The sequence below is a fragment of the Podarcis pityusensis genome (genome assembly GCF_964106645.2).
Source record: "Podarcis pityusensis genome assembly, chromosome: 4".
Taxonomy (NCBI): Eukaryota; Metazoa; Chordata; class Lepidosauria; order Squamata; family Lacertidae; genus Podarcis; species Podarcis pityusensis.
The window spans coordinates 43,084,983-43,099,953 of record NC_138027.1 but is presented as its reverse complement, the minus strand read 5'-3'; the positions used below and the strand labels follow the sequence as shown (position 1 = coordinate 43,099,953).

At 38.8% G+C, this 14,971-nt stretch overlaps 1 protein-coding gene and 1 long non-coding RNA gene across 5 annotated transcripts in view; both read left to right on the top strand.

The window, feature by feature from the left end:
* Positions 1–302, top strand: part of LOC308474971 — a 126,068-nt gene extending 125,766 nt beyond the window's left edge. Inside the window, exon 3 of the long non-coding RNA XR_013985070.1 lies at positions 259–302. This is a non-coding gene — a long non-coding RNA (uncharacterized lncRNA). The remainder of the gene's footprint in view (positions 1–258) is intronic.
* CADM2 (cell adhesion molecule 2) overlaps positions 1–14,971 on the top strand; it is a 398,136-nt gene that overhangs the window by 127,598 nt on the left and 255,567 nt on the right. The gene's annotated exons all lie outside the window — the stretch shown is intronic.

Sequence of the window (14,971 nt, the reverse complement as noted above, 5' to 3'; positions counted from 1 at the left end):
GAGATGACATACTTCTGAGATCTTTCTTGGACCAAGGAATATCTACTGGAGTTCTGATGCCTTCCCCACTGACTACCATGGGTTGAGGAATGGGTATCAGCAGCAAATAACAGAGAATAGGCAAAACCCTTTAGTGCTTGGATTAATTATTTCTAGCTTTTTAAAAAAACTGCTGCATCCAGACCATTTTTCTTTTCTTTTAAAAGTGCCATGTAACCTACTGAATTTAACAAAACTCCTTTCTCTGTTTCTTTTTAGGTAAGCTAATAAAAGATTCTTCTATATAATCAGACTCAAACAAGGTAAACCGATTTCAGGTATATTGTCTTTTTAATGTTATTGTTTGTGCATGACAGAAATGTAAATACTAGATAGAAAAACTGAATTACACAGGTTGTTGAGCATTAGTACTACCAAAACAATGAGGGAAATGACTCAAAATATTGTTGAATCCAGTGGCATGAAGTTAGTAGTAATCAATTTCTTTGCAAAGATGTGTCATGAGCTGTTGCCAGTTAGTACAATTAGCAAAATACCAAGCAAAAGAAACTAATGTAGAATTAATAGAAAATTAGAGTGCCATGCAGCCATTCAAAATAAGTTCAGAGGACATGGTACAAAGACTCAACAGTGCAGATGGGTACCAGAATTTGGAAGGATGTGCTCTGCTGATGCATACCAGATACTGAAAACACAAACTGGAAATGTATTTTTTTTTTTGGGGGGGGGATCTATTGATGGTAAGATTCTTAGAGTGAATCATGGAATGACAATATCATGTGTCTGTAAACCAGTTTCAAATGTGAATTTCAAACCATTGTTCTTAAATCATTCTGGAAATGTCAAACTATAAAATTTATTTTCTTATACACAAGCATCATTTTAACTGAATTGTAATGGAAATACGTAGTATAATAAGAAAACAATAATGTGACTCTGAACACTCTAGTCTGTGCAGAATTTTTTTTTAAAAAAAATTACGTCATTGTCTGAACCAGATTTTCTCTAGTTTTCTTTTTCTTTTGAATTTGTGTTTTTCTCAGCATTTATTGCAGTGACTGATAAAAGTCATCCTCATTTATTTGGTTAACTGGGGTCAGGTTATGCATTTTGTCATCAAAGCAGTGTTTGTCATGTTTATAAAGATGACAGTTGGAATAATTATTGAATCACTTAATTTATAAACTGATGCTTTTTCCTGTTTTAAGAAATCAATTTGATGTTGTTTCTGATGTTGATGATTATATTTTGCCACCTGTTTGGGAGATTATGTTGGCTGCATAAAAATAAGACTGCTAAAGTGAGTTATAGCAGTATTATAACATTCTGTACTTTCTGCATTTCTACTTATTCAATAGGTGTAATCTGAAGTTTAGGGTTAATACACACATGAAAACATGTCAGTCACAGTCTCATTTGATTACCCAACACCTGATTGATTGTGTAGAACATGTGAATTGCTTCCATTAAAACATTCTGTAGATAAAATGATGTGAAAGCTTTCTATGTGGCACTTAATTTGGGATGGCTGCTTCACACATTCCATTTATTGTTTGCTGTTGTTATCATTCAATTATAAACATATATGTTTGAGTTGACCCTAAGCTGACAGGCTGAACAATATAATCAGCAATAAATAAAACTGCCAAAGTAGTGGGAAGAGAATAGTTATTACCATTTAATAAAAATGGTTGCTTGTGTGTTAAAATTGTGAATTTCTGTGAAATTGGATGAATGTTGAACCCTCCCCCTCTGACAGGGCCTTTTTAGTGACAGTTCCCAGTCTGTGGAATGCCTTCCCTGGTCAGGTACATCTGACTCCCTCCTTATTGACTTTCACTATACATTTCAAGAAATTTCTGTTTACGCATGAATTTTATGGTTAAATAAATAAATAAACATTACACAGTGTGGTGTAGTGGTTAAGAGCGGTAGTCTGGGGAACCGGGTTCGCGTCTCCGCTCCTCCACATGCAGCTGTTGGGTGACCTTGGGCTAGTCACACTTCTTTGAAGTCTCTCAGCCCCACTGACCTCACAGAGAATGTGAGGAAGGAAAAGGAGAATGTTAGCCGCTTTGAGACTCCTTAAAGGGATTGAAAGGCGGGATATCAAATCCAAACTCCTCCTCTTCTTCTTCTTCTTCTTCTTCTTCTTCTTCTTTTGCCATATTCAGAATATTTCAGCGTTGGACATTCTCTATGTTGCTTGATAGCATTTTGGTTGCATCCATATGACAGATCACTCTGTAGCTGAATCTATAGTGCTAAAGCAGATACAGAAAGGGACATGTGCTTAGTTTAATTATGTGAAATCCTTGTTTTGTGTTAGTCTTTGATTCTTCTGTAGCCTAGTCTACCCATGCAGATTATCATAATTATTTTATGACTTCTGGGTGTCAAATTCCCGTACAAGCTCAAAGTATTCCGGTTTGGAATTAAATTCAAAAGCATCTTTGTCCAGAATAGACAGTTGCTTTGTCATTTGCATTCACTGGTTTCTTTTTTATACCTTGATTTGACGTACTGATGCATCTTAAGAGTGAAAAAAGCTCGTTGAACTACATAATGGCTTGCATCAAAAGATGTCATTTTTGCACAACATTGGATGATACTGCAGCCTTACCCTGCACCACATGCCATGCTGCTGCAGAGAGCCCTCACTGCTCAGAAATAAATTTATGAAGATTACAGAGGACTGTAGAGGGATGTGGGAAAGCTAGCTTATTTAATAGAATACTGTTGTATGGAAAGAATGGATGTTAGGAACGCAGCTATTTAACTTTTGATGAATAGCTGTGGAGCTTTGTATTGTAATGAATACATAAAGCTACAAAATTTTCTGGAAAATTACTGTTTCCTCCCCAAGCATTGGAGAGGCTAACTGGTAATCCAGACTTCAAAAATAAAATTATGAGCTATGAAAAGAATTAAAGTAGATATTTAATGCCGAATTGACATTGCATGTGAAAAATTGTGGGTGAAACTATCAGGAATGTTCTGGTTGAGAAATGTATACCTTTAGTTCTTTTTTTCTCTTTTAGTTCCTATGACCTAAAGAGAATCAATCTTTCCAAATTGGTAATTACAGTGTATTCTTTTCCAGTGTCATTGAACAATACCTAATTTTCTTTCATTTAGTTAATGATGAATGTGTTCAACTTGTTTTCATTTTTAAAAGCTTTTTTCTGGTTTGCAAGTATAGAATATCATGCTATCATATTTAAGAATTCAGAAGGGAATTTCAGCACCATGGATAGCAAACTGCATATTTTTATAGTTATGCTTATCACACGTTTTAAAGATAAATTTTGATGAAACTCCTATTTAGAAGATCAAAGCTTCTGTAAATAAGGAACAATAGTTTTTTCTGTTTGCCACATATTCATATATTATAACACTTGCAGATTTCTCCCATCACCATCATTTCCACCAGATGAAATTATCCAGATGAAAATAAAAGCACTAATTCTTTAGAGTTGAAATATTTTTATCAGTCAGATGTTTCAAAAGTGAATATGACCCCCCCCCCCCCCGGAACCCAGCAGGGTCTCTAAAAGTTTACAGAATCAAAATAGTTTCCTTTTGAGTGTGATTTTTCTTTCTCTGTTGTACTTGCTATGGCTGTTCAGTGGGCACATTATTCATTTTGTATCGGTAGCATTTGAAAGCAGCCCAGTCTGTTTAGAACTGTTCTGTGTCGTTTTAATTTGATTTGTTATTCAGGTGGACATGTGATCTGTTAACTGTAGTGGACTGTGTGATGGGGTGCCACCGCTTACTTGACCTCTGGCCAATTGCATCCTTGCTGCTTACCAGGTGGTATACACACACCACCAGGGGAACCAGATTAGCTCCATCCAACTTGCCTCAGCCTTGCCTCACCTCCCTCAATTTCCTAGTTATAGAATCATAGAATGATAGAGTTGAAGCTGGAAGGGACCCCAAGAGTCATCTAGTCCAACCTCCTGCAATGCAGGAATCCCAACTGAAGCATTGATGATGTGACTAATTGGAGATCAGGTGAATGGCATCCTGCCCCCCCCCAATGAATTTCACTGCTGTCTGCTAAATCCAAAGCTGTTTCACCACCATTGGCTATAATGGAAATCTAGAAATGGTTATAACCTTTATTCCTTTTCATAGTAAGTGGATTATATTTGCAAGGAAATGAGCCCCTCAAAATCAGATTTCAGTCAAATCCATCCAGATATTTTGTAGGCAAGGAATCACAAACAGTGGCGAAGCTTCATGCTCCAGCACCAGGGGTGGAGAGCAGGCAGGAGCAGGGCTGGTGTGCGTCCTGGGGGCATGGTGCGCTGCCCGTAAGGGTGTGGCGTGGGTCCTGGGGGTGTGGTGCAGCACCTGCAGGGGCGTGGTGCATGTCCTGGGGTGTGGTGCACTGCCTGCAGGGGCGCTGCACCCGGTGTGGGCAGGGGGGCAGCCGTGATATTACCCCACTGGGATCACGCTGCTGGGGTGGTGCGCTCCCCCACACTCCTCTTCCTCCACCAGTGGTCACTAATCAAGGGTGGGGAACCTTTAATATACTGAGGGCTGCATTCCCAACTGGGCAGCTTTCACCATATATCAATGGTTTGTGTGGCCAGATGCAAAAGTGAACAAAGGGGGGAATTCAAAGTTTGCCTTAGTATATCAGCCTAGTCCGACATACACTTGTCTATCCTCCTTTGGGGAAACAAACACATTATCAGACACATCTCAGTCAAGCAAGAACTTTCAAGCAGGGCACAAAGTATGGTTGGTGAAGGATTCAGCTAAGAATGGGGTGTGGCCTGCAGAAAGTCCGGGAGGCCAGATACAAAGGCATGGAGGGCTGTAGCTGGCCCCAACTTTTTCCACCAAATTAAAAAAAAAATTAGAAGAAGAAGAAGAAAGTTTCTAACTTCATTTATTTCCTGCCAGAACTCGATGCAAAGTACAGGTATGGTCTCTCCTGAGGGACTGAAGTCTGTCAGATTTCAGAAAGATGGGTGTAGCATTTCTCCTGCAAAGACAGTCTTCATCTTTTGTGGGTTGGAAAAAATATATCACGTTGCCAGGACTCCAGACAGCTATGCGTTACTTTTTCCAGGACATCACACATTCACACACACACACACACACGAGAGAGAGAGAGAGAGAGAGAGAACATCCCATAGTCATTGAGCATGCTAACTTAAATCTCATACATTTTAATAAGTATTGTTACAGGACACCCCAATCTTGGAGTGGTACAAGATTCCAGGGGTTCAGGTGCTTACCTAGTGTTCTTATTTCCTTTGTAAATGAGGCACAGTGGGGACTATAGGGTCTTTATAATATTGGTTTATTTACACGTAAATGCAACCCAAGACTATGACGGATGATCTCTCAGCATTACACACCAATTGCTTCTCCCATGGCCACAGTCTTGGAAGGCAGCAGAAATCAGCCATGGACCTCTGTTCCTCTACTCCAGCTTGCTGCATTTAACAGACTGAAAACTCATTTTCACTAAAACATGCTAATTGAAATCCCAAAAACTCAAAACTCTGGTCTCTTCCCACCAACTCAGAATTCAGGGTCTGGTTCCACCCATTTGTGTCTGGCATAGAGCTCCCATTTTCTTATGGCTGATCATCTTGCCTTTGTTAAGTTAATGACTCATACTTAGCTACCATTATTAGGCTGGCCAGATTAATCCAGCAATTGATTTGCTGCTGGATCCAGGGGACTTGATTAAATTCTAACAGCTATCAGGAATTATAGGGAATCTGGCAACCCCAAACCCTGGCACCTACAAGTCATAACAATATAACTCCAAGCATGACTAAGCCTGGATCCAACTTTTATTAAAAATTAATATGAATTTACTCTTTTAGACACACTCAAACCCATCAGCATACATATTGCCCCTGGTGTCCTGAATGAAACATCAATAATCCTTTTTTAATTTAAATGTGTTTGTAATTGAATTGGCTAGTTAATGAACATATTTAATTATGGTACATTGTTACCTTTGCAAGACTGAAGTACTCCATTTTTAAGAAATAATCAAAATTTAAATTGCCTAGTGTGTGTACTAACCACAAGAATATTCAATAAGATTATATTTATGCTAGATCTTTTCCAAAAATGATGTACAAATTTAAGGCACAATAGGGAAATCAGTGTCACTTACTATAAATTAGCATAGCTCTTTAAGAAGTTCACAATAGCTGGAAGAAAAAAGCTCATTTGTTATTTATAACCAATTTGAGATCAAAACAAGTTTGACACATTGAACAAAGGCTCTTATAGCACCTGAAATACTAAAACCATTGTGGCATAAGCTTTGTGAACTACAGCCTACATCAGGCTTCAGCCTTGTGGAATATATCACTTAAAAAACCAAAACAAATAATCTAGAGCCCCAAAATCAGCCGGCAGGAGTTAGCCACAAGCAATGAAGAGTGGCTCATGGACCAAACCAACAGCAGGAGAGTGGAACCCAATAGGACAACAAAAAACGCTCCCTATTATTTTCTAAATGAAAACTTCCTTTCAATACTATTTGCCTATTAGGAAAGACTTATGAGTACAGTCTTTGTAGATGCAAGCTTTCTCTGTGGTAGAATAACATCTTCTTGAGGGATTGTCTTGGGATGTGAAAGGCATTGGGGCAGGAAGGCATGATATAGTTGTGATCTGGATGGACTCCCCATGCCATACAGCTGCGCTTTGTCACAATTTAAAGACAGACCCAACACAGGTTTCTGTTGCTTTGTCTCATTTTCAGCTAACATAGAATAATTATTTTGGAAATTTTACAGTATTTTTGAATAACATACTTATCTTGAATATTAGAATTCAAAAACTATCTATGCAATTTATTCATTAGAGTAAGTTGGTAATGCAGCTTATGATGCCCTCTAATTTGAAGTTTCTTTTCGTAGTTACATATTCAGTTATACTTAAAATGCAAATGACTTGTGATACTTTAATTTGATTAATGTCTTACTTTAGTTACATTTATAAAATGTCACCTGCCATTCAATCTCCACACTAACGATAACAAAACAATGAACATAACAAAGAGTAGAAGTAGACATGACAGGTTTCACTCAATAAACGTAAACATTGGTGTGTGTGATGAATATGCTGAAAATCAAAGGTACAAAAATAGGTAGTAAATATTTATTCCTCTGTCATAGATCTGTTCGCCTAGACGATTTTTAATCAAGATGTCACATATTAGTCTAATTGTAGATTATCTTCCTTTTTTTGGAAACCTTAGATGCTCTTAAGATTCTCTCTAGGCACAATTCAAAGTGTTAGTGATTACTGTAAAAGTCTTAAATCACTTCTTCCCATGCTATCCCATCCAATTCCTAAGATCACATTGAGGAGCACTTCTCTATTGCTCTCCAATGGTGGGAGTCATTTGATAGAGCTGGGCGTTTCCAAGGACTGCATCAATGCTGTGAAATACCTTGCTGCATGATGACTAAATGTCTCCCATTCTGGTTGTCTTTTACCATCTGTTACAGACATTTTTTATTCTATAAGGCTTACCTGCTAAATATTATTTGTGAAGGTCATTTTATATCTATGATCTCTGCCGCTCTTGCCTTTTAAGTGTCTTTTTAATGTTTTGTACCTTATGCATTTTTATTGTTGTAATTGGGTGACAGACTTAAAACGATCCCTCTTTGCCATCACCTTCACTTTCATTCCTTCATTCCTGCCATTCTTCTTCTCAGCAACTTTCATCTTTATCTCCCCTTGGCATATTTGGAAAACAAACTTAAAGACTGTTAGCAACTCCTTCTTCTTCTCTTTTTAGACTTGGCATATTAACTTAGTCTGCTGGCCTTTTTTTTCCTAGCCCAGTGTCCTTCAATGACCAGCCTACCATCCATTTGATAGAGGGAGACAAATAAAAATTTAGTCTCTGCTAAGACCTGCTGAGACCAATTCTCTTTTATACTTTTTCTGTTATCCATCTTGCAGTTTTCTATGAAAAGGCAGGATATGAATTTTGTTTCATATTTCCTAGAGCAGTAGGAAATTTCATGGACAACCCTTCACGGGTTAGTTTATATGTGAGCTGAAAACACTAGAGGCTTATGGCATTTCTGTAATACTGCTTATTTAGAAATATAAATGTTGAGCATGAGGATGCATCCAGGCAGACAGTGCTAGAGACTTTCAGCAGCTTAAATTTCCCAAAAGCAAACATTACATGCTTGGAGCTCCTCTTATATCACTGTCTACATTTTAGACTGCAAAACAAAAACAAGGACACAATGCTCTTAAAAATAATTTTAACTTAAAAGAACAATAGTTGCATTAGTATTTGAGGGATTCATTCCTTATATGCTTGTTAGCAGCATGGAATTAATCCATCTTTTTGTAATGACCTAATTTGTAATGACGTTGTATAGAAAAGAAGAAAGTATTGGCTTTGGTGTTTGCAAATTTTTGGGAATTTACAAACAACAAAAATGCCTAATAAAACATGATATATCTGTCTAGCTAGGTTCATAGGTTTATTTGCAATGTGTATTGACTATGATATAACATTAAAGCGATGTTTATAAATAGATTTCTTCCTTGTAGTTATATAATATAACATTTACCAAACTTCATCTGTGATTAAATTTACAAATAGCACACTGGAATAATTAAAATCAGTGGTCTTGCCTCAGCTTTATCAGCAATAAGATTTGATTTGTCTTCTTTTGATGCCTATTGTGAAAAATGTGAGCTATATCTGAAACAATTCCTAAGGTCTGGTCATTTGATAATACTGACTTCTATGTTAATAGAATTTTGCAGACAGTGTGGTTTTCTTGATAGGCTTTTCAATGGTGCTGCCTCTTTCTGCTTCCAAGGTCTTATGGTATGTGGACTGGCCTATGCCAGAAGGGGCTTAATCCATCCCTTCCTCCAAGCCTTCCCCGCTCCCTCCCAACTACAGGGCAGAACAGGGCAGTGTATAGATTTATGTGAACATTTTGGTTAGCATTCTGTAAACGGAGTTATGGGGTAAATTCCTATGACTTCAATTTTATGTAACGGCATGTGGAAGGAGTGGCTTCTAGACCTTTAAGCATGGTGTTTTGGACTTCTAACCTTAGAAGGCTATACTAAAGATGTATAAAACTTTATAAAACTGTCTCTCTCATGTATTCAAATTCAAATATGATTTTTGAATACAAGGTTTTTTCTTTAAACTGCAGTCATATGTCTGTGGATTTGAGGAACAGCTGTATTGTCTATGTGCTCTGTATATAATACTACTAGAAAAACTGGTAACTCTCAAATTATTAGAGGTTTAATAGGAAAAATGAAAGATCCTTTAGGAGAGGTTGCTGTCAAAGAGAGTGATGGTAGTTGGGGGATTTAAAAAACAAAACAAAACTGGACAGTGTAGAATTGGAATAGTTAAAAAATGTACTGAAACATGGGTGTTTTACTGTGCAGTTGAAATGTGTATATATTATCAATCCACATAAGATGTTACATGTAAAACATTATGTATACCTGTTACTTATTCAATTTCATAAATATTCTCAATATTTTATAAATATACTGGGAAACAGGAGAGACAGAGAATATTGTTACAAGACTGTGGCTGGAATCGATTGACTCTCACAACCCCCTCCAACCATGTGATTCTGTAGTTGTAAGACTGGGATCTGGAAAAGACAAGGACTGTTAAACAATCAAACCTTTCTTTTGTTAAGTAGCCCTGGCCAGGCCCATTAAGTATCTACTTTGTTATGTAAGCCAAGGCAATATGCTGTTACAGAAACAGCTGGAGACTCTTCAGGAAGTTGACAAGACACTATGGCAGTTGACAGGCAGTTTCTCCTCTACCCCCAGCTGGAGGTGACATAGTCAATGTGTATGTAAAAAGAGAACAATATATCAGCAGTTTTGGGATTTACAGAGAGTGAAGGACAGGTTCCATTAGAGACTCTGGAAGCTAACAGATTTTTTTTGGAGGGGGGAGGAAGGGGCTGGTTGTATTCCCTTGGAAATATGAAGAGAAGCAAAGGACTTTGGAACATCCCTTGGTGTTAAATTTTGTCTGTACCTTTAACCACATGTATACATTTGTTAATAAAACCATATACCACAAATTCCACAAGCCCAAACTGACCTCATTCCAAGGAAACAGAACCTGGATGCATGCTACACCTCTGGAGTTTTGTTAACTCTAGAGAGAGCACACTTTGGAATGCCAGCTGCTGGAAACCACAGAAGGGGAGAGTTGTGCTCAGATCCTAATTGTAGGCTTCTCATGGGCATCTAGTTGGCCACTGTGAGAGCAGGATGCTGGGCTAGATGAGCTACTGGGCCTGATCCAGCATGTTCTTCTTATTTTCTTAACTAACAATACATTGCAGTACATATATATTTCTAAATAAGAGAAACAAGCTTCTGCCATGCTGAGAGCACTGTCCCATGATAGATGGAAATAGTATTGAGACACAGAGGGTTACAAACATGGTGTGGAGATAATTAGTAGAGGAAAAAATAGTTTTCTCTCTCTAAAAACTAGCTTCAGGTCCATCCAAAGAAATTCAGTGGTGATTGGTTCACCTAAAGGGAAATCACTGGTAATAGCTTCAACAAAAGAAATGACTTCTTATTCAAAGTGTAATGAACTTATGGAAAGCATGTTACAGGAGTTTGTGATGTCTGGAAGCATATATATATTTATGAGTTTATTCTGGACACTCAAGGAGGCTAGATCTTAGCCATAATTCTTAAAATGAAACTTGTGTATTGAAAAGCAGTAAACCTATGTATGGCAGTCTCCATATTAATATTCCTTATGTAGAATATGGAGTAATAGAATGAGGGTTTTTCTTTACTTTACTCACTCTTTTGATCTGATATATTATGTAAATGAATGTGCTTCATGAACTTCCACCAAAGCACACACTTCTCATTGACCTGTGCTGTTTTCTCACCATCAAGAGCTCTTATGTATGGCATCCTTGATTCATTATAAGAAATTGAAAAACATTGTTTTATTACTTCTTTAACCGAGGAACAAAAACATGCCTGCATTCATTGTATTGTATTGACATTAGGTTGTAGCAATTTTGAACAGAAACATTTCTTTCTGCCACATCAGTGAAAAAAGGTTAGTCTTTTCAGACAATTTTGAATTATCAGGCAATAAACATTTTGGTATATTGTTATACGGGACGTGGGTGGTGCTGTGGATTAAACCACAGAAGCTAGGACTTGCCGATCAGAAGGTCAGTGGTTCGAATCCCTGCAACGAGGTGAGCTCCCGTTGCTCGGTCCCTGCTCTTGCCAACCTAGCAGTTCGAAAGTACATCAAAGTGCAAGTAGATAAATAGGTACCGCTCTATTGGGAAGGTAAACGGTGTTTCCATGTGCTGCTCTGGTTCACCAGAAGCGGCTTAGTCATGCTGGCCACATGACCCGGAAGCTGTATGCTGGCTCCCTCGCCCAATAAAGTGAGATGAGCGCCGCAACCCCAGAGTCGGCCACAACTGGACCTAATGGTCAGGGGTCCCTTTACCTTTACCTATATTGTTATACAAATACTTTTGGAATATTTGCTTTTCTTTGTTCACGATGCAAACTGTTGTTTTTTCTATTCCAATCTTCTGTTGTCTAAACTATTATTTAGGTAACTAGATTTTCTTGAAGTCCTTAGGCTGTAGACCTGTAGACTTGTGCCTCTTCTGCTCTAGGCTTAATCTGGCTACCAGGGTGGGCCATACTCCAGCAGCACCCCCAATCCATCTCTTTGGCCTAAAATCAAATGCAACCTTCTAAGCCCAAGATCAATAGCTTTTCTGGTAAAGGAGGTGGGACTTGGACAAAGGCAACAACCCTTTTGGCCACCCACCCCACAGTCTGGCCTGGTGCTGTACTGAGTACTTGGACAGCCATGTGTGATTTAGGTCAGTTCCATTCAGTAATACATGTCAGGTCAACTCTTTCATTCACAATCAAACACTGGATCAGCATGGTTTTGTTCCAGACTGATCTGACATTAAGCAGCAGCACTATCAGACCAGGGGGTCAACTGATAAGCTATTAAAAACATCTTGAGTGGTGGGGGACTGGGCTGAGGGACAGAGACTGAACATTTGGGTCTATCCTGGATGGTAATTAGCAGCCAATACTCAAACTACAGTATACTTGCTTACCAGCAAATAATGCAGTTCCTAGTTAAGATGAGGTGTGCTTTGGGGTGATAATTTGAATGACTGTCCATGAGTGTGGGGTGCTGCATCTTGAAGAAATTAGAATTATCCCCTCCACATTGCTCTTAAAGGATGCATGTTGAACCAAAATAGTTATGATCTCTTCAATCCTTTACATTCATGCCTGCCTCTTAATTTTATTAATTCCACACCTGCTGAAGCTTTCCCAAATACTGCAGAAATGTGAACTGCTCCCAGGTGCTAGATGATTCCCACTGAAGGTCAGATTCCTCCAGGCTTTTGTCAGCATTCCTCAGGCTTACAGCCAGGCCAGAACAGGACATTATTCAGTGTCTAGGGAAGGTGGTTACAGTAAATATTCAAGAAGGTGGGTGAAGGGGTTGCTCTTAGTTGAATTTATTTATGCACTGGTTTTTGCTGGTTATCCACATGCTCTAAAAATCAGAAAGTGTCCTGCTGAATGGAAACATGCATATCTGGAATTGCTTTTCATATAACAATATGATACATTATTATTTGTATTAGTTATAGGCTTCAGCTATTTCCAAAAAGTACAAAATACAGGGTACAAATGGCACAAGGTTCATCATATACAGTGTGCAGAACGGAGTAGTGAAATAACAAAATTGAAAACCGCAATAACTAAACATTTATGTTGTAATAAAAAGGGTTATGTTATAACCATAGAGGGTTTTTTTCCTGTTTCTAAGAGTATAGCCTCTTCACCCTAATTCCAGCTGCTGCCAAAATAAGAGTGCTTGTCATTTAAAAAATCTAAAATACTTCTTCCCCCCCCCCATAGGAGTGAAGTGGGGGGATACATATGCCTTTCCAGATATGAATTTTGATATAATGCACATATTTAGATGATTGCTTTTATAGACAAATTATTTTGTGCTATACCATTTTCTCCACGTGGAATCTTCTATTCTTGCCTATATATAACAAAGGAAGCAACAAACTCCATTATTCTGCTTAGTGTAACTGCATGACCCTCTTTTACTTTAGGATCACATTTCTTACCCAGAGTATGTTTGTCTAATCTTTCCTATATCATTGCAATACTCTCTTGCATTCAAAGAGAGATTTCTAATTTCAGCTTTTGGGAAGCCCCTTTGTATGAAGAGACTTTTCATTTTCTCATGGGTCTGCTGACTTCCCAATCAGTGCTGATGTTAACAATGCTCTTTCTCTTTTGCAGGGTGGAGTAACAAACATCTGGGATATGTGGATATTTTAGGCATGTCAGTTTCTGATAAAGGTATAAATTGGGAGTGTTTTAGCCGATGAGTGAATTGAGACTCGTGATTTAAAAGTGAACTGTTTGGATACCATGCCACTCAACTCCCAAAGAGCTGCTTCTTCCTCCATCCCTTTATTGCATTTTTCCTTCTTCTGCCTTATTTTCAGGACTTGGATCCGCCCGTTTGGTGCTCTTTCTGATTTGTTTTGCTGCCTGTGGCCATGTAGAAGTTGGAAAGCAGCTGCTTGAGAAATCTTTGTGAAAATGTGAGCATGGGGGAAGAAATGCTGGAATCCTCCTGTTGTTCCAGTTTTTGACTGTTCCAGTACATGGAACACGCAGTTGCTTAAGAGAGGTTTCTGTTGAATATTGGGATGTGGGGTGAGGATATGGCAATCCTTTCTTCTATTAAAAGTCTACGCAGTCTCAAGGGTGCATCCATTGGTATGACCCTACAGCTGCTTTCTACATGAGATGCACAACCATGAGCATAAGTGGGGTAAGGTGATCTTGTAGGTAAACTGGTTCCAAGTTGTTGACAGGTTTATATGCTAATAGTAGGACATTGAACTTGGCCTGGTGGAAGATAGGCAACCATTGTGGGTCTCTGAACACTGGTTTTATATTTATTTATTTATTTATTTATTTATTTACGGCTATTAGCCCATAAAGTATGTACAAACATAAAAGCACAGAGGCATGAAGACCGATATATTCGGCACCAGAAGGTGAACACCATGATGCAGGGGTGGGTCATTGAGCAGAGCCAGATAACAGCTTGGGGCCCGGAGAGCTCCAAGGGACGGATCCCAGAAAAAGGAAAACTGAAGACGAGATCCGACATGCACTCTCTTCAAAACTGTCCGATTAGTTTTTGATGTTGTTGTTTTTGGTGGTTTTTGTGTGTGAGATAACCGCATTCAGGAATCTCGCCACCTGCAGAGTTACAGAAGGATCTGTATCCTGCAAAAGTAGTGCGGCATGTGACTCAGCAGGCCTGCCAACCAAGCACAGTAAAGCAGGACCCAGGAATTTAGTCCTGGCTATGCTATGTAGGGGACAGTTGAACATTATATGTGGGAGAGAATCAACAGTTTTCCCATCACACACGCATAGCGGAGACACCAAACCCTTGGAAAATCTGTGGCTCAGCAGGTTCGATGGAAGGACATTGAACCTTGCACGAATAAATGCAAGTCGGTGTGGTACAGATGAAAGAGATGACATGTATGATGGAAGGCCAAGAGGTGGGGTTATTCCGTGATACCTGGGGGAGCAGACACCCCCACCCCCGGCGAGGTTGTGTTGATTTTCAATGTCTGCTAATCTTTGCTCAATAAGTCTTTTGGCTGAGCGTAAGTTCATCTTTAAGGAGTCCGCTGGGGAAATTCCGATGCTCAGAAGTTTGGCATGGATTTTTCCTACCCACGGATTGACAAAGTCGTCCCGCCAGAGGCACTGAAAAAGGTAATGGTCGGGAAGCCTATGCCAGCTGGACAGCCAATAACCAAAGACTCGCTTCCAGATGACAGTCTCCAATGAT